Source organism: Ranitomeya imitator, chromosome 7 (assembly GCF_032444005.1).
Source record: "Ranitomeya imitator isolate aRanImi1 chromosome 7, aRanImi1.pri, whole genome shotgun sequence".
NCBI lineage: Eukaryota > Metazoa > Chordata > Amphibia > Anura > Dendrobatidae > Ranitomeya > Ranitomeya imitator.
In genome coordinates, this window is record NC_091288.1 from 125,651,765 (window position 1) to 125,673,052 (window position 21,288).

Consider the following 21,288-nt stretch of genomic DNA (forward strand, 5'->3'; position numbering starts at 1 on the left):
GAAAAAAATGAAAATTTGGCGAAAATATAGAAAATTTTGCAATTTTCCAACTTAGAATTTTTATGCCCTTAAATCACAGAAATATAGCACACAAAATACTTAATTAGTAACATTTCCCACATGTCTACTTTACATCAGCACAATTTTGGAACCAAAATTTTTTTTTGTTAGGGAGTTATAAGGATTAAAATTTGACCAGCAATTGCTCATTTTTACAACACCATTTTTTTTAGGGACCACATCACATTTGAAGTCACTTTCAGGGGTCTATATGATAGAAAATACCCAATTGTGACACCATTCTAAAAAGTGCACCCCTCCAGGTGCTCAAAACCACATTCAAGAAGTTTATTAACCCTTCAGGTGTTTCACGGGAATTTTTGGAATGTTTAACAAAAAATGTTTAGAATTGAGAGTCCTCAGTGGTTGATACCTTTTAATGGCTAACTGAAAAGATGGTAACAAATTGCAAGCTTTCGAGACTACTCAGGCCTCTTCATCAGGCATAGACTAAAAGAAATTCTGGAGAATCACATATTAATGCACAAAACATCACAGAAAAAAAAACATGGATAAGACAGGTGACATGAAGCAGAATTACCATGGGTGATAAACAGTTATGTCCATAAATATTGGACCAGTTCTTAGATAGGGAATGTTTTATTGTCCTCTGATTGGGGTCTGGTTCTGTTGTGATGACCCCACATGGTCTGAAGGGAAAATTGGACCACAAAAGTTGTTGTTCAATTTGTCCTGAGTATGCTGATACCCCATATGTGGGAGTAAACCACTGTTTGTGCGCATGGCAGAGCTCGGAAGGGAAGGAGCACCGTTTGACATTTCAGTGCAAAATTGGCTGCAATTGAGATCAGACGCCATGTCGCGTTTGGGAGCCCCTGATGTGCCTAAACAGTGGAAACCCCCCAATTCTAACTGAAACCCTAACCCAAACACACCCCTAACCCTAATCCCAACCCTGACCCTAACCATAACCCTAACCACACCCCTAACCCGAACACACCCCTAACCCCAACACACCGTCAACCCTAATCCCAACCCTAACCACTCCCCTAAATCCAACACACCCCTAATCCCAACCATAACCCTAACTACACCCCTAACCCTGACACACCCCTAACCCTAATCTGTTATGACCTGGTGGTCAGGACAATAATGGACCTGGTGGTTAAGAGCACACGGAATGACCTGATAGTTACTGATAATAAGGACGAGCTCTGGGACGTGGGAACTTTGCTGACCGCAATCCCTAAACCTATCAAACACACTAGAAATAGCCGTGGATTGCGCCTAACGCTCCCTATGCAACTCGGCACAGCCTAAGAAACTAGCTAGCCCTGAAGATAGAAAAATAAAGCCTACCTTGCCTCAGAGAAATTCCCCAAAGGAAAAGGCAGCCCCCCACATGTAATGACTGTGAGTAAAGATGAAAATACAAACACAGAGATGAAATAGATTTAGCAAAGTGAGGCCCGACTTACTGAACAGACCGAGGATAGGAAAGGTTACTTTGCGGTCAGCACAAAAACCTACAAAAAGACCACGCAGAGGGCGCAAAAAGACCCTCCGCACCGACTCACGGTGCGGAGGCGCTCCCTCTGCGTCCCAGAGCTTCCAGCAAGCAAGACAACAAATTAAATAGCAAGCTGGACAGAAAAATAGCAAACCAAAGAAATACAAGCTGGAACTTAGCTTCTGATGGGAAGACAGGTCACAAGAACGATCCAGGAGTGAACTAGACCAATACTGGAACATTGACAGGTGGAATGGAGCAAAGATCTAAAATAGAGCAGCAGCTAACGAACTAACCTCGTCACCTGTGAAACTCATAAACACCCACCAGAGGAAGTCCATGGACAGAACCAGCCGAAGTACCATTCATGACCACAGGAGGGAGCCCGACAACAGAATTCACAACACTAATCCCAACCTTAAATGTAATCCAAACCCCTTTCCTAACTTTAGCCCCAACCCTAACTTTAGCCCCATCCCTAACTTTAGCCCCATCCCTAACTTTAGCCCCAACCCTAACCCTAACTTTAGTCCCATCCCTAACACTAACTTTAGCCCTAACCCTAACTTTAGCCCCAACCCTAACTCTAACTTTAGCCTCAACCCTAATCCTAGCCCCAACCCTAACTTTAGCCCCTACCCTAACCCTAATGGTTAAAAGGAAATAAATAATTTTTTTTATTTTATTATTTGTATTATTTTTTCCTAACTAAGGGGGTGATGAAGGAGGGTTTGATTTACTTTTATAGCGTTTTTTAGCAGATTTTTTATGATTGGCAGCTATCACACACTAAAAGACGCTTTTTATTGCAAAAAATAGTTTTTGCGTCTCCACATTTTGAGAGCTATAATCTTTCCATATTTTGGTCCACAGAGTCATGTGAGGTCTTGTTTTTTGCAGGACGAGTTGATGTTTTTATTGATACCATCCACAGACAGCTGTTTCGGGGTTTTTGCCCCTCATCAGTGTGGAGTAGGAAACTGGCTATTAGGAGCAGTGCCTAGTAAAAGGCTGTGAAGGTACAGATGAATGACCTCGGGGAGACCAAAACATCCAACACCGCGGAGACACCATCACGTGTTTCCCAACGCAGTGAGGGGCAAAAACCCCGAAACAGCTGTCTGTGGATGGATACCATGCTTGGCATAGGTGGTTTTCCTTTATTGGATGTTGCCCTTCCCGTGGTTGTTCCTTCCCGGGGAAAGGCCTGGCTATTCATTGCTTGCGTTGAGAAACACGTGATGGTGTCTCCGCAGCTTACTTTACATGCATTTGCATATTTCCCATAAGGGATGGGGGCAGTGTTCTGGATCACTGCGTTGAGAAACACGTGATGGTGTCTCCGCGGTGTTGGATGTTTTGGTCTCCCCGAGGTCATTCATCTGTACCTTCACAGCCTTTTACTAGGCACTGCTCCTAATAGCCAGTTTCCTACTCCACACTGATGAGGGGCAAAAACCCCGAAACAGCTGTCTGTGGATGGATACCATGCTTGGCATAGGTGGTTTTCCTTTATTGGATGCTGCCCTTCCCGTGGTTGTTCCTTCCCGGGGAAAGGCCTGGCTATAGAGCAGTGACATCACCCGATGTCACTGTTCTATAGGGGAGATCATTGTGGGACATTCGTTATTAATTGGACTACAACGGAAAGTGAGTTAATGGTTTATTATTTTAAATTTTTTGCAGACGATCAAGTATGGTAATTATGTTTAAATTAAGAATATTACAATACTTTTTTCTGGCTGTGTCTTTATTTTTTTTATTAACCCTTTCACTACTACAGGATTAATAATGGATAGGCGTCTTATTGACGCCTCTCCATTACTAACCAGGCTTAATGTCACCTTACATTAGCAAGGTGACATTAACCCCTTATTAACCCATATCCCACTGCTACAGGGGAGTGGGAGAGAGCCATTTCTGGGGCTGCTGCAGGCTGGTATTTGTAGCCGGGGGGGGGGGGGGCAATATCCACGACCCCTCTCTAGGCTATGAAAATCAGCCCGCAGCTGTTTGCGTAGCCTTTCTGGCTATAAAATATAGGGGGACCCCACGTCATTTTTTTTTGAGTCTCCCTATTTTAATAGCCAGTAAAGGGTACGCAGACAGCTGCGGGCTGATATAAACTAGAGAGGGGCCATGGATATTACCCCCTTCCCAGGCTACAAATATTGGCCCCCGGCCATAGCCTTTCCCCCTCCGGCGCAGAAAATTGCTTGGGAGCCCACTCCATTTTTTTTTCGCATTTTTTTAAATTAAACATTCATTCCTAAACATCGGCCTTGCCAGTGGCATAACTACCACGGTCGCAGCGGTCGCCACTGCGACAGGGCCCGGCAGGTCAGGGTTCCGCCGCCCGGCAGGTCAGAGGCACCGGCCGACACCATGTTGCAGTGCAGGAGATACCTCCCGCATGGCAACAGTCCGAGGCGTATCTAGGGGGGGGGGCAGCCGGGGTATGGGAGAGTTAGGAACTTGGAAGCAGCTCTGGTCAGCACTGTGAGACTGACAGCGTCTCCTGCTCTGAGCCCCGGGACTGAATGGGAGAGCGGGGGAGGTGCGGGACATGACAGCGGTGTGCAAGCAGGAGAAGCTGAGGAGCTGCAGGTTAATATCAGCTTCCCCTTTACCAGAGAGGAGTGTGAGATGTGTGTAAGAGCTGGTGTGTTTGTGTGTGATATCTGTAGTGTGTGTGTGTGTGATATATGTAGTGTGTGTGTGTGTGTGTGATATCTGTACTGTGTGTGTGTGTGATATCTGTACTGTGTGTGTGTTTGTGTGTGATATCTGTAGTGTGTGTGTGTGTGTATCATCTGTAGTGTGTGTGTGTATCTGTAGTGTGTGTGTGTGTGACATCTGTAGTGTGTGTGTGTGACATCTGTAGTGTGTGTGTGTGTGTGTGTGATATCTGTAGTGTGTGTGAGGCAGGGGCGTAACTACTACAGTCTGGCAAGTCAGGGGCCCGACAGGTCAGAGGCACCCGACTCCCCCGTCGCAGCCGCCGCAGTGAACTATACCGGCGTTTATGATGCCGGTACAGTTCAAAGCAATGATGGAGGAGAGAGCGTCAGCTGATGCTCCCTCTTCCATCATTCCCCTCTGCCTCTGACACTGCGGGTGCGTGATGACATCACTTCATCGTGCACCCGCTGTGTGCGGGGCCCAGGCAGTGCAGCAGCTTCACAGGTGATGGTGGCCGCCATATTGGCAAAGCCTGTGGCGGCTGCTGGGACCGGGAACAGGCGGTTCCGGAGCTAGTGGGGGGCACATGGACCAAGCCGCCCAGGAGGGGGATGCCGCAGCGGCTCAGCCATATGGAGGATCCGGGGATGAACATGGAGTTGTTCGGGACCGGCGGAAGTGAGGTGTGTCTGCTGCCCGTGTGTCGCCGTCTCGGCCCCCAGCGTCCCTGGCCCCCTGTGACACCAGCCCCTTTTCCTCCCTGCTGTCCCGTGCCCCATGTCCTAGTAGGTCCCCAGGTTCAGGTCATTGTGCTCCTCCAGGCCCCCCGTACACACCTTGTTCCTCCTCCCCTGGTCTCCCAATGCTCCTCATCTCCCATGCCCTGAGTCCTCCTGCACTCCCCATGCATTCCCTGCCCCTTGTCCCCGTGTGACTCGTCTGCCCTGCTCTCAAGTCTCCCATGTCCCCTTTCTCACCGTGTGTTCTCCATCTACCCTGTCCATGTAATCCCTGTGCCCCCTTCTTCCCTCCTCCCAAGTCTCCCCCCCATTTTCCTCTGTCCCCTTGCAGCCCTTGCGTCCCTATCTACTCTGCCCTCGGAGTCCCCTTGTGTCCTCTTGTGCCTGTCTCCCTTGCACCCTAGTCCCCGTGTGTCACATTGTGCCCTTCTCCACTTCCTCCTAGTCCCTATGAGTCCCCTTGTGCTTCTATCCCTTGTCCCCATGTGTAGCCTTGTGTCAGTGTCCCTTGCCCACTAGTCCCTGTGTGTCCTCTAGTGCCTGTCTCCCTTGTCCCCTTATGCTTGTGTCCCTTGTCTCCGTGTGCCAGTCTCCCTTGCCCATTAGTCTCTGTGTGTCCCCTTGTCAGTCTCCCTGGCCAACTAGTCCCTGTGTGCCCCTTGTGTCAATCTGCCTTGTCCACTAGTCCCCGTGTGCCCCCTTGTCAGACTCCCTGGCCAACTAGTCCCTGTGTGTCCCCTTGTGCCAGTCTCCCTTGTCCCCTTGTGTCAGTCTCCCTTGCCAACTAGTCCCCTTGTAACCTTCTCCCCTGCCTCCTAGCCCCCATGTGTCCTCTTGTGCCTGTCTTCCTTGCTCCCTAGCCCCCCTATGTTACCCTTGTGCCTGTCTCCCCTACCCCCTTGTGTCCTTGTCCCCTGCCCCCTAGTCACCATTTGCTCATGTCTTTCTCACTGCCCCTGTATGGAGGGGCTGCATTACACTATGAGGAGGGCTGCATTATATTCTATGGGGGTTACATTGTATTGTATGGCAGGGCTGCAGTATACTCTGTGGGGTGGCTGTATTACACTATATGTGGGCTGCATTATACTGAATCGAGGACTATGGGGAACATATTATACTATATGAAGAACTATGGTTCATCATACTATGGGAAGTGAATTGTACAAGATGGATGACGGTGGCAGTGCATTATACTATTATACTATATGGAGCACTATGAGGAGTGTATTATACTATATGGAGGACTGAGCAGTGTATTTTAATATATGGAGGATTATGTGGAGTGTATAATACTAAATGGAGGACTGAGGAGTGTATTATACTATATGGAGGACTATGAGGGGTGTATTATACTATATGGAGGACTGAGCAGTGTATTATACTATATGGAGCACTACAAAGAGTGTATTATGCTATATGGAGCACTATGAGGAGTGTATTTTAATATACGGAGGAGTGTATTATACTATATGGAGGACTGAGGAGTGTACAATACTATATGGGGGACTATGGGGAGTGTATTATACTATAATGAGTACTATGGGGGTGCATTATACTTCTTATATGGATCCCCATGACTTCTATGTTAGCCCCTGATGAGTATAATGGTTTATTTTCTTTTATACATTACATAACAATGGCAGTAGGGGGGACAAATATATGCCAGGATGGGGCACTGGATAGTTATGCAACTGAGGTCACACTATACAACTTTGCAATAAAGCTGTAGTGTGCAAAATTAATAGGGAAAATGTGAATTTGGGTGGAAAATATTTTGGCATGGTGGGGGGGCCCCATTTGAAAGTTCGCACCGGGGCCCATAACTTTGTAGTTACGCCACTGGGCCTTGCTATTATATATCTATGGATAATCTATCTATAGATATATTTATAGATATATCTATCCTTATATTTATAGGGTATGTGTCCACGGGCCGGATTGCCGGCACTTTGGATGGAGCGGAAAACTCGTGCCGCCCCCTTCTGTACGCGCGGTGATTCCGGATGTGTTCATTGCACATATCTGGCATCTCCGCACCCCATACATAGGACCCTGTGATTGTAACAACCCTGCTGGCATCAATGCATGGCCTCCCATCCCCCACCTGCATTACACCCAAACTCACTTACTTCTCTGGGCCTTGTGGTGACTTCTCTCTGCTGCCAGCTCCATGCTGTGTGCCTCAAGTCTGCTGTTTGCTCTGTGCATGCTCTGTGTGTGTGCATAGGGGGGCGGCGCCAGCAACTCCTGTTTCTAATAGAGACTGTGTGCACTTTGCTAAGGTGTCCCTGGCCAATCACAATGAGGCTTCCTGTATTTAAGACATCCCCACCCATTGGTGGGGGCCTGTGCAACTTACTTCAGTCAGTTCTTAGCTGCTGAAGTGCCAGGCCATGTATCTGTGACTCTTGTGTTCCGCCACCCAGTGGGACGTTGTACCCTGCTCTGTGTCCTGTGTAGCCACCCAGTGGAGCTTTGTACCTTGGCCTATGTCCTTGTGTAGCCACCCAGCGGGGCTTCGTACCCTGGCCTATGTCCGCCACCCAGAGGGGCGTCGTACCCTGGCTTGTGTCCATGTCTCGGTGCCTTGTCTCGTTCCTGACTCTGTCTTAGTCTAGTTCTGTTCCTGTGTTCGTTTATATCCCTGTCTTGATTTCCTTTCCCTCCTGTGTGTTCTCTGTGTCTTGCTTTGCTCCGCTTTCGGCTCCGCTCTCTGCGACCTTACATAGTAACATAGTTATTATTATTATTGCGACCTTGCTTTGCTCCTTGCTCTGTATTCTATTACCTTGCTCTGTACTCTGTGGCTTTGCTCTCGGCTCTGCACTCTGTGTCTTGCTCTGCACTCTGACTTTGCTCTGCTCTCAGCTCTGCACTCTGTGGCTTTGCTCTCAGCTCTGCACTCTGTGTCTTGCTCTGCACTCAGCTCTGCACTCTGTGGCTTAGCTCTAGCTCTGCTCTCAGTAACTTTGCTCTACACTCTAACCTTGCTCTGCACTCTGTGGCTTCGCTCTGCGGCTCCGCTCCTTGCGGTTCTACCTGGCTCTGCTCTTTGCGGTTCTACTTTTCCTGCTCTTGGCTCCGCCTCCATCTCTTGGCTCCGCCTCCTGCTTTTGGCTCCACCTCCGACATCTCTTTTATTGGCTCTAGCTCCTGTGCTTTCGCTCTGCATCCGCTCTTGCGGTCTTCCTCTACCTTTTCTTAAGTCCTCCTGTCTGAACAGGTTCTTACCTGTTTTACATATCTGTCTGCAGACCGGTCCCTATCGGTTCTTCCAGTGTACCAGCCTTGTCCGCCTGTCCTGCCAGAGAGCCAGCCGTACCTGCCTGCCTGCCAGAGAGCCAGCCATGCCCGCCTGCCTGCCAGTGTCTCTGTTGTACCCATCTGTCTGCCTGTGTCCCAGCCGTGCCCACCTGTCTGCCAGAGTGCCAGCCATGCCTGCTTGCCTCTCTATGTTCTGTTACCTGGTGGAATCAGCAGCCACAGCCAGACACCACCCTGGAGTGGTACCTGGTAGCTTCCTATTGCACAAGTCTGACCTCACCATCAGAGGCTCCAGCGAACACCTAGGAAGCTACTTAGTTACGCTCCTTCCAGGGAAGTTTGGTCTGTGGTCCAGTGGGGCCACACCCCCGCGCCAACCAGTCTGGGCGTGAGCGTGACAGTGATTTACCTTGCGGCGACGGAGCGTCGCCGCAAGGTAAACAGACATGCTGCGTTCTAAAAAGATGCGCCGCATGTCCGTAAACGCAGGGCCGCCGGATTCGTGTTCGCATGCATAGTGGAGATGGGATTTCATAAAATCCCCTCCACTATGCGGTAACATCTGGACGCTGCGGGTTGAACACTGCTGTTGTACGCAGTATGCAATCCGCAGCTAATCCAGATGTAATCCTGAATGTGGACACATACCCTACACTATCCATACATATATCATAGGTATATCTATCCATAGATATATCTATCCAGATTTATCTATAGATAGATATATGAATAGATGGATGTATGCATCTATAGATCTCATTCCTTCTATCTATCTATCGCTCTATCTGTGTGTGTAATGGAGTTTGGTTTGGACAAATGACATCACAAATCTTTTTTTTGTTCAATAATACATTTTTTTAGCTTTCAAAAGCGCATAAAAAAACCCATTAAAAAACACAAAAAACGCATAAAAAACGCACCAAATCTGCATTAAAAAGCATCAAAAAACACATAAAAACTGCAAAAAATGCACAAAAAACACCAAAGAGCATCAAAAAACGCAACTCGCCAGGAGATCCAGAAAATTCTGCACCCAAATCTGCAACATGTGCACACAGCCTCAATGCGTATTAAATGGAAAGAGGGGGCATATCTGAAGACGAATATAATGCTGTCTGCAGGGAATGCAGGGCAAGCTTTAGAAGAACTGAAGCCAGTATTGAAATAAGGCTTAGGCTACGTTCAGATTAGCGTCTTTGGGCGCAGCGTCGTCGACGCAACCCAAAACGCATGTCAAACCGCATACACAACGCAGCGTTTTTTGACGCATGCGTTGTCCTAAAATGTTATTATTCTTGACACAATTGAAGATAAAAAACGCCCAAAAAAGTGTCTAGACACTATAAAGAGAAAGACCACCAATGAGATAGAAGAGGGTGGGTGTAATGGAATTTGTGTATATATACCCTTGCAGAGATGAATTCCTCCCATTTTGCTTGTGTTTCCAGCATCAAGAAGGAGCGTCCCATCGAGAGTAACTACATGAATATGGAGTTGGATTTTGCCTTGGCTAATGCTTATGCTCTTGTCACTGTCTAGACACTTCATCACTTGTTTTTTACTCAAAAGGCGCATGCGTCGAACAACGCGGGTCAACGCAGGCACCTGCGCCCTCTGCGTTTTACATAGACACTAATGTGTTTTTTTGGCGCATTTATGATGCAAGTGCATTGCATGCGTTGTTTACCGTAAATTTGGTGCAGGAAAAATGAAACATGTAGCGTCGGCCGCGCCCTGTCTGGTGCGCCCAAATGATGCATGTGTCGTACAACGCTTGACAATTGCATGCCGTCGCATGTCCGTGCGCCTCCCATGTTAAAGATAGGGGCGCATGACGCATCTGTCGGTATCCGTCGACGACGCTGCACCGAAAGACGCTAATGTGAACGTAGCCTTAGAAGGGAGACCAAAAGCAAAAAAAGGATATTTGGGATATGACAAAAGAAAAGTCTATGATACTATAGGAATTTTACAGGATGAAAAGGGTGAAGTGGTAAAAAATTATGTTGAGAAAAACAAACTTTTTAAATTCCTATTTTGCCTCTGTATTCTCTATAAGAAAACAATTGTCAAAAGATCAACTGATCTTTACGGTTCTATCAAAGGATAAAAAAATCCACAATATCTATAAACATAGATATGGTGAGGGAATACTTAGCTAATTTAACCATAGAACGCATACCTGGGGCCTCGCAGGCCTGCCAGGTTACTTGTTTTCTATTTTCTGTAAAAGTACTTTAGTTAGAATTTTGAAAATCTAGGTAATCCTCGGGTATGTAGTTGTTAGTAATTTCCAGTTATTCATATATTTTTATGTTATAGACAATTCGGTATAACAACTTTTTTTGGGGACTACCCCATATTCACACACCTGGGGCCTTTTAGGCCTGTACTAGGTTTACATGTGAAACTCAGTCTTTTTGCCTCTATTGTTGCTGGGCAAAAACTTTTATGACTCTGCTATTGCTGGGAAGAGTGTGGATTCTGCATGACAACATGGTCATGTGATCTTGGAAGGGAGGCTCCCTCACAAAGTCATGTGTCTCTGACCTCATCGCATGTCTTTTTGTCCTAATTGCTGAAGAGACTTTGGAGGAAGAAGTCAGCTTTCTTTTGTCTGGAAATAGAAACTTTCTGAGCTCCAAAACCAGAGGCGTCTACTGCACTACAAGAAAGTGATCTGTTGAAGGTAAGAGGAGGGGGGCTGCACTTTACCCGCTTTATATCGCTTGTTGTGCTGGGACCCTAACAAAGAGTCTTATCACATACTGTTTACAGTGCACAAGCCTGATTGTAATATTTTTTTTTTTTTCTTTTTAGTTTACGGACATCTAAATTTACAATGGCACAGTCTACTTCCAGGGGATTGACTGACCATGAAATCGAGGAGATTGTTTTCAATAGTGATGAAGAAAGTGAAATTTCTTTGTCTGATGAAGAGTACATGCCACCAGCTAATGTATCAACTTCATCGTCCAGCGATTCTTCAGATGATGAAGAAGTAGTGGATCCAGCAGAACGTTCAAATAGAACATCTAAATCTAATATTTTTTGGAACAGTACTGCTGCGGCTCCTGCACGTACCCCATCACTTAACATTATCAGAGTTGCTCAAGGAGCTGTCGGAATTCCCCAATTCATGTCCAAAAGAGATATTTTCTGTAAATTTGTTTCGGATGATATTGCAGACGAGATAGTTTTGTGTACTAACGTAGAAGGAAAACGTATTGCGTCAGGAAAAAAAAAACATGGAAAAATATAACTAAAGAAGAACTATATGCTTATATTGGCCTTACTCTTCTGGCAGGGTCGACAAAATCATACGATGTTCCAATCAGAGTTATTTCAGAACCCATTTGCAGATCCACACTACAAAGCTACTATGTCCTTCAATGGATTTGAGGGTATTCGGAGATGCCTTCGTTTTGATGAAAAGAGAACTCGCCCTGTGAGGTTGGCAACCGATAAATTAGCCCCTATTAGCTATATCTGGAAGCTTTTTATCAAGAACTGTACAAAGCTTTACCATTCCAGTGATAATGTGACAGTGGACGAGCAACTTCTTGCCTTTAGGGGACGTTGGAAATTCATCCAGTATATGCCCAGTAAGCCAGCTAAGTATGGCATAAAAATTTTCTGGATGTGCGATTCAGCAAGCTATTATGGGATGAATGGTCTGATTTACTGTGGCAAAGAAGCTGATGTTCCAGTCCAGAAAGACCTATGTTCCGACATAGTAAAAACACTTGCTCTACCAATTTTCAATTCAGGAAAAAATATTACAATGGATAATTACTTTACCAATTTTGAAATGGCCAACTTTTTGCTTCAAAAGCAACTTACACTTGTTGGTACTATGAGGCCAAACCGCTGCGAAATTCCTCCAATCATGAAGCACAATACACAGCGAACAATCTACGAGAGTGTATTCGGTTTCTGCAATCAAGCACCAATGGTGTCTTATAAAGCCAAGAAAGAAAAATCCGTGATATTACTGAGTACAATGCATCATGATGGAAGTATGGACACCAATGACAGGAAAAAAAAACCTGAAATCATACTGCATTATAATAAGACAAAAGGAGGTGTCGACAAGATGGACGAAATGATTGGAGAGTATTCATGCAAAAGGCAGACTAAATGTTGGCCTGTTGCCCTTTTTTCCAATATCCTTGATGTGTCAGCCCTCAATAGCTACTTTGTTTAATGTCAAACTAATACAGAATTTCATGCCAACAGGAAAGAAAAGAGACGTCTATTTTTGACAGAACTTTGTTATGAACTTTTGATGCCTACTAGGATGGAGAGAAGCAGCATGATATGCTTATCAAGGCAAATTACGAAGGCAATGATCCGATGTGGAATACGCTTTCTGGAACATCCATAGCAAAGAGGAAAAAAAAAAGAAAGCGCTGCTATATTTGTCCAGCAAAGAAGGAAAGAAAATCGGAGCGTTTCTGTTCTACTTGCGGACAAAATGTATGCAAGGAACATTCAGCCGAAAAAATAATATGCGAGAATTGTCGGGGGAATATGTGTTGTGATTTCCATTCTGGAGCTCCCTCCTGTGGTTGCTAATGGTGTTTTTGTGAGTTCTGCCCTTGGGCTCCCTCTGGTGGTTTCGAGTGGAACTGCTGCTCCCGTTAGGTGGCTGTAGCAGCTGCCTTCACTAATCGCCTTGCCTGGGTTTGTTATTTAAACCTGCTCTGGGCTTTAGTCCATGCCTGCTGTCAATGTTCTTGGTTGGATTTGATTCTTCCCTTGGATTTCTCATATGGCCAGTCCTTGTCTGCAAAAGATAAGTTTTGCTAGTTTGTTTGTCCATTTGTTTGGACTCTATTGCTTTGCATTTTGTCTCTTTTGTCCAGCGTGTCACTATGTCTTATTCAGGCTAGCTGGAAGCTCTGGGAAAGCAGATTTTCCCCTCCACACCATGAGTCGGTGTGGAGTTCATTTTTGTAAACTCTGCGTGGATTTTGTAGTTTTTAATACTGACCGCACAGTATCCTTTGCTCTCTGTCTATCTAGTTTAGTTTTGGCCTCCCTTTGCTGAATTCTAATTTCATTTCTGAGTTTGTCATTTCCCTCTCCTTTCACAGTCAATATTTGTGGGGGGCTATCTTTCCTTTTGTGGATTTCTCTAAGGCAAGATAGCTTTCTATTTCCTTCTTTAGGGGTAGCTATATCTGAGGCTGTGACGAGGTGTCTAGGGAGTGTCAGGAACATCCCACGGCTATTTCTAGTTGTGTTGTTAGGATTATGGACTGCGGTCAGTAGAGATACCACCTTCTCAGAGCTCGTTCCATGTTGCGTTTTAGCCACCAGGTCATTTCAGTGAGGCCTCTTAACCACCAGGTCATAACAAATATGTAAAGTTACAAATAAATATTCCTGCACCAAGTTTGCTACAACCAAAAAATGTTTTCATAACAAAATTGCATATACAATGCCTATATTTGGCATGCCCGTTTACTTACTTTTTTTGTTGTTTTATGCACATAATTATGTTTTGAAATATACACATCTTAGGCTGTGTTCCCAGTAGCACTGGGATTCACCAGAAGGGGATCCATAATGGATCTGACCTCCTGGTAACTCCAGCTAAGGCTGCCGGAATGGCGGGATTCCGCCAGCCTTAGCTGGGATCACCAGGAGGTCAGATCCATTACGGATCCCCTCCTGGCGGACCCCAGCGCTAGTTGGAATGCATCCTTACCTTGCAATTGTAAAATAAATTTTGAAAAGTATTTTTATTTGAGTTATTCCGTGTTATTTGCACACAGGCCTAAAAGGTCCCAGGTGTGTGAATATGGGGTAGTCCCAAAAAAAGGTTGTTATACAGAAATGCCTATAACATAAAAATATATGAACAACTGGAAATCACTAACAACTATATACCTGAGGAATACCTAGAGTTTCAAAATTCTAACTAAAGTAATTTTACAGAAAATAGAAAACAAGTAACCTGGCAGGCCTGCGAGGCCCCAGGTATGCGTCCGCCAGCCTTAGCTGGGGTCACCAGGAGGTCAGATCCATTACGGAATCCCATCCTGGCGGACCCCTGCACTAGTGGGAATGCATCCTTACTTTGCAATAAGCTTTGAAAAGTATTTTTATTTGAGTTATTCCATGATAATTGTAAACAGGCCTAAAAGGCCCCAGGTGCGTGAATGTGTAGATTTCTATGGGTATGCGTTCTAGGGTTAAATGAAATTAAGCCTCCTGGGCCACATGAATTACATCATAGGGTCCTGAGGTCTAAGGGGTACTGTTTATCCTTGTGAAAAGTGACATAATGGCTCTGGCATGCCAATGTAAGGAAGCTTATTCGCTGTTCAATGCTCCTGAAAGAGCAGAGTTAATTGCAGAACCACTAGCCACAATCTATGAAAAATCTTGGAAAAAAGGAGAAGTCCTAGAAGATTGGAGAAGGACAAATGTTGTACCTTCAAAAAAGGTAAGAAAATGAAGCCTAGAAATTACAGGCCCGTGGGCCTTACTTTTATACCAGGAAAGATCTTTGAACAAATTATTTAACAGAATGTATGTAGGTGCTTGGATAATAATAATAATAATAATACTAATACAGTAATTAACCAGAGCCTGCATGGGTTTTGTAGCAAACAAGTCATGCCAGACTAATCTAATTTCCTTCTATGATGGAATCACTGACTGGGTGTATCATAGAAATGCTATAGATATAGTGTATCTCAACTTAAGCAAAGCATTTAAAGTATTTCATACTATCCTTATTGAAAAAATGACCAAGTATGGGATTGACAAGGCTACTGTTAGGTGAATTCTTAACTGGCTCAGTGATCATACTGAAAGAGTGGTAATAAGTGGTTACATATCCAATTGGAAGAGTGTTTCAAGTGGAGTACCACAAGGCTCTGACCTGGCCCTAGTGTCCTTCAACATTTTTATAAAGGATCTAGATAAGGGAACTGAAGATGAGCTAATCAAATTTGCATATGATGCAAAGCTAGGAGGGATAACTAAAGGTACCGTCACACATAACGATATCGTTAACGATATTGTTGCTTTTTGTGACGTAGCAACGATATTGTTAAAGAAATCGTTATGTGTGACAGCGACCAACGATCAGGCCCCTGCTGGGAGATCGTTGGTCGCTGGGGAAAGTCCAGCACTTTATTTTGTCGCTGGAACTCCCGCTGACATCGCTGGATCGGCGTGTGATGCCGATCCAGCGATGTCTTCACTGGTAACCAGGGTAAATATCGGGTTACTAAGCGCAGGGCCGCGCTTAGTAACCCGATGTTTACCCTGGTTACCGTTGTAAATGTTAAAAAAAAAAACACTACATACTTACATTCCCGGTGTCTGGTCATGTCCCCGCCATCAGCTTCCCGCACTGACTGGTGAGCGCCGGCCGGCCGTAAAGTACAGCACAGCGGTGACACCACCGCTGTACTTTATGGCCGGCGCTCAGTCAGTGCGGGAAGCTGAAGGCGAGGGACATGACCAGACACCGGGAATGTAAGTATGTAGTGTTTTTCTTTTTACATTTACAACGGTAACCAGGGTAAACATCGGGTTACTAAGCGCGGTCTTGCGCTTAGTAACCCAATGTTTACCCTGGTTACCGGGGACTTCAGGATCGTTGGTCGCTGGAGAGCTGTCTGTGTGACAGCTCTCCAGCGACCAAACAGCGACGCTGCAGCGATCGACATCGTTGTCGCTATCGCTGCAGCGTCGCTAAGTGTGACGGTACCTTAACACTAGAGAAGACAGAGAAAGGATTCAGAAGGATCTAGATAAGCTTGGACAATGGGCAGCAACTAATAGAATGTTCTTTAACCGGAAGAAAGCAGGATTTTACATTTGGGCAAGAAAAGCAAAAATTACATCTAGAGAATGGGAGGAATAGAACTAAGCAATAGCACATGTGAAAAATACTTGGTTATACTAATAGATCACAGGCTGCACATGAGTCAACAGTGTGATTCAGCAGCAAAAGGCGAACACAGTTCTTGGACATAGAGAGAAGGATAGAGTCTAGATCACGTGAAGTAATTATTCCCATCTACTTCTTCTTGGTCAGACCTAATTTGGAATACTGTATCCAGGTCTGAGCACCACCTTTTAAAAAAGACATAGAAAAACTGGAGCAAGTTCAGAGAAGACCTACCAGGATGGTGAGCGAACTGCAAACGATGTCCTGTGAGGAACAGTTAAAGGATCTGGGAATGTTTAGCTTACAAAAAAGAAGGATAACAGGAGACTTAATAGATGTTTACAAATATCTGAAGGGATGTCACAGTGTAGGGGGATCATCCTTATTCTCATTTGCACATGGAAACATGAGAATCAATGGAATGAAACTGAAAGAGAGAAGATACATATTAGATTTTGGACCCAAACTCTTGATTATGAGAAAAAATGGATGATGTCTAGTGATGGGCGAGCACAAAAATGCTCGGGTGCATGCTGCTCGGGTCGAGCAAATTGGAATGCTTGTGTGTTCGACCCAAGCAACAAGCCCAATGTAAGTCTATGGGAAACTCAAGCATTTTTCCATTGGCCCCCGGCGGTCTGCAGAGGGACTAGAAATTGCAGAAATCGATAAGAACAGTGCTCAAATGACATGGGAACAGCATGAGGAAGACCCCCTGGAAGCATTTCTGACTCCCAGGTCACTGCTGTGAACAATGTTGTCAGAGCCATTTTTACGGACTCACAATAAAACATACAAAAACGAAACCAAAACGGATTATCCTGGGAAATATGTTAAGAAACATCCTTTCCAGGGTAATGACTTGTATATAAGGCAAAATAAATAACCAAAAACAAAAATGTTCCTCCACACCTTGGGCTATGTTTACACATATCATTTTTGATGCGTTTTTGAACTTTAGCATTGCTTTCAACGAAGGCAAATGCATTCACTGGGAACTATGTGATTCTTCAGAATTTGTATTCGTCTATGCCTGGTGAAGGGACCTGAGTAGTCTCGAAAGCTTGCAATCTGTTACCATTTTTTCAGTTAGCCATTAAAAGGTATCAAACACTGAGGACTCTCAATTCTAATTATTTTTCTACACTGGGAACTGTTATTTTTAACATTTTACAACCTTATCTGACCATGTGGTGTGTGACACATCATTAGACCCATCCTGTTTCATTTATGAGGGAGGGACTCTGAAAGTCACAAAGCCTATTTTTATAGGGCTATCACTCGGCCCTCACTATTCTTAGAGAGCCATCAGCCGGCTATGCTTTGTTGTTCCCATTATTAAACAGTGGGTCTCCTATACTGTTATTGCGTATGCAGTGAGTGGCAGGGCTGCCCAAAATTCTGATGCATCCCAATGCTCCTTTGAAGAGATGTACAGGAGGACCTCATGAAAAAATGTTCTCATTATTAGGAAGTGGGTCTTCTATACTGTTTGCCTATGCAGTGAATGCAAGGGCTGCCAAAAATGTGGAGGCACTCCAATGCCCCTTGGAAGAGATGTGGAGGAGGACCTCATAAAAAAATGTTCCCATTAGAAAGGAGTGGGTCTCCTAGACTTGTAATGCCCATGCACTAAGTGTATGAGCTGACAAACATTTACCCCTGGGGAGTATACATGAACATATTGTATGGCATATTTTTACGTGCATCATAAACACCCTTTAAAAAAATGATGTGGGTGTTGCAGTCAGCCTGTCAGCATTTTCAGTTGACAGGTGGGGGCACTTATCAGTTACAATTCCACCAGCGGCACAAAAAACCCGCTCTGACAAAACGCAAGTGGCAGGGCAGGCCAGGACTTCCAACGCGTAGAGAGCCAGTTAATGCCACGTAACCAGCTTGCATACCCAATAATTAAAAGGCACAGAGGAATCACGGAGGACGTTGGTACAGTCAGCAAGGTACTCCCTCAGCATCTTCCAAAACTTTGCACGCCTTATGAGAGTACCCCGCACCTCAGGGCCTGTGCAATGGGAGAGTCTGAGACAACTCTCCCAGAAGTTTGCCAGTGTTCTTTTGCCTCTGCTGGATTGCAGTTGTCTCTCTCGCTTGTACTCATTGGTTTTCCAACGAACTTAGACCTCTGCCGCCAGCGTTTTCAGTTGAGGTTTTTTAATAATTCCACAACAAGGGCCTTCTGATACTGTCCAATTTTAGTAGACCTGTCCGCCTCAGGAATAAGAGATTGAAAGTTCTCCTTATAGCATGGGTCTAGAAGTGTCACCAACCAGTAACAACTGTCACCAAAAATTTCGAGAATGCGAGGGTCACGGGAAAGGCAGTGTAACATAAACTTAGCCATGCGTGCCAGACTGCTAACAGGCAACACCTCCGTGTCCTCACCAAGAGGATGACTGACAATGCTCTCCTCCTCCCTGTCCTCAGGCCATCCACGCTGAACAGACGGTGTGACAGTTGTTCAGGTAGTACCGTCTATACCGAATGAAACTAGCTTCTGTTTCTCCTCCTCCTCCTCTTCCTCATTGTCACCCAATCCACGTTGGGATGAGATGAGGCTGAACTGTGTGTTATCACCCTTTATGGTTCCTTGCTCCATCTCATTTTGCTCTGCCTGCAATGCTTCCTCTTTGATTCTGAGCAGAGAGCATTTCAGAACACAGAGAAGCAGAATGGTGATGCTAATTATGGCATCATCGCCGCTCACCACCTTGGTGGAGTCCTCAAAGTTTTGGAGGATGGTGCATATGTCTGACATCCATGTCCACTCCTCAGGTCTTATGTGTGGAGTCTGAACTGAATACTGATGGCCTTGTTGATGCTGGTAGTCAACAACTGCCCTCTACTGCTCACAAATCCTTTCCAACATCTGCAGTGTAGAGTTCCAACACGTGGGGTCATCACACACCAGTTGATGAGCCGGAAACTGCAAGCGCTGCTGAAGCACGGCAAGGGCAGCGGAAGCTGTAGCTGACTTTCTAAAATGGGCACACAGGCAGCGTACTTTGACAAGCAGATCCTGCAGTTCCATGTAGGTAATGAGAAACCGCTGAACCGCGAGGTTAAGCACATGGGCCAGGCATGGTACATGTGTGTGCTTGCCTCAGAGCTGCCACCAGGTTCCGGCCATTGTCATACATGACTATGCCTGGCTGTAGGTTCAGTGGTGTCAGCCACAGATCGGCCTTCTCTTTCAGAGTTGTCCACAACTCTTCAGCATTGTACGGTTAGACACCTAAGCATATTAGCTTCAGCACAGCCTATTGCCGCCTGGCTGAGGCAGTGCTGCAGTGCTTCCAGCTTGTGACTGATGTGGTCATTTCGGAGATAGAGGCTGAATAGGAGGAGGATAAGGTGCAGGAGCTGTAGACTGTGGGGGCAACCCTGATTGACCTAGGGCCCGCAGTCCTCGGCATCGGGAGGACGTGTTCCATCCCAAGGTCCGGCTGGGTCCCAGCTTCCACTATGTTAACCCAGTGTGCCAACAGCGAGATGTACTGTCCCTGTCCACAAGCACTTGTCCATGTGTCCATGGTTAGTTGGACTTTCCTGGTAACTGCATTATTGAGGGCACAGCTAATCTTGTGGGACACATGCTTGTCTAATACGGGAGCGTCACTCCGGGAGAATTAGTGGTGGCTGAGTACCGAGGGACAACCGCCACCATCAGGTTGCAGAAAGCTTCCGTCTCCATGAGCCTAAAAGGCAACATTTTCCTATCGCCACGACAGCACCCATTACGAGAGAGGGGATCCGTCCACCATCAGGACAGGAACCTATAGGTTAAAAAGGGGCGGTCCCCCTCGCATCTCCAGTTTGGGTTCCTGTCTTGCACAGGAGCCTGCAGGTTGAAGACTCACCCAGGTCAATCAGCCTCTGCGCGGTCTCTGTAGGAACGGCAGAGATGGGGGCACTGAAAGCAGCATCGGGGGTGTAGTGCTTGCAGACCCCTCCTCGACTGGGCACAAGGATGTCGCGATCCCAGGGGCCGTGGAATGCCGCCCTGGGTCGCGTGAGTGCAGCGCTGCTGCGGCGCTCATCCAGGGAAGACAAAGCGCTCGTGACCCGGAAGTAGTTGCAGGTACTTCCGGGGGAGGCCGGGGAGGAGGCAGTGTGCGGCAAGATGTCCTCTGTGGGGGACGCAGAGCACCTTCAGGTGGAGGTGCCCGAGCAGCGCAGAAAGAACGATAGCAGCCGTTCAAGAAGCCGCAGCGGTGTGGTACGGGGGCGGCAGCGTTCGAACGCCTCAGCGTCACGTGACAATTCACCTCCTCCTGAGCCGGTACTCGTATGACCAGCCTTTGGTGAGTGTGTGATCTACACCTGGTAGCTGATTTGTTCCATTTCTTGTGCTTTGTTATAGGTTAAAAAAACAACAAAATCCAAACACAAGCAGAGTGCATTATGCACAGTACCCTTGCCAGAGAGCTATGTTAAAAAGCTTTGTCAGGCATGTATTTGCCGTACTTTAGAGGAAGAAGCTCCCCTCCGTGCATCGGACCTACAGTAAGAGCGGTTATCAGGGAAGAAATCAAATGTTCCCTTAAAACCAGTCAGCATGAAAAACCTAGTATGGGTTTATTGTCTGATTCCAGCCCATCTCTACAAGAGGGCGAATGTTCAGACTCTTCATCACCATCCTCTTCGGATGGAGAGGGAAAACCATACTTCTCTGTAGAAAATATGGATGTATTAGTGAAGGCGGTTCGCACGACCATGGGGGTTGCAGATAATAAAGAACCCAGATCCAGCCAAGATATCATGTTTGCAGGGTTATGTCAGAGGAATCACAGATCCTTCCCGGTGGTAGACACGGTTAAAGATCTTGTTAGGCGTGAATGGGATAAACAGGATAAAGAGTTTTTGCCATCATCCACAAAAAGGAGATACCCCTTTGATGATGAACTTTTGTTTGAGTGGGTAAAAGTCCCTAAGGTAGACACAGCTGTGGCTTCCACATCAGTCACTCACTCTACCACTGGAAGATGTAGGCCTTCTTAAGGATCCATCCGACAGAAAAGCGGACATGTTCTTAAAGAAGGTTTGGGAGTCGTCATCTGGAGCATTTAAGCCTGCAATCGCCAGTACCTGTACTGCCAGATCTATTATGGTCTGGGTAAGTCAGCTGGAGG

General features: G+C 46.0%; 1 protein-coding gene across 5 annotated transcripts in view; it reads left to right on the forward strand.

The window, feature by feature from the left end:
• The window catches only part of HIBCH (3-hydroxyisobutyryl-CoA hydrolase), an 885,760-nt gene that overhangs the window by 698,333 nt on the left and 166,139 nt on the right, over positions 1 to 21,288 (forward strand). The window lies entirely within an intron of this gene.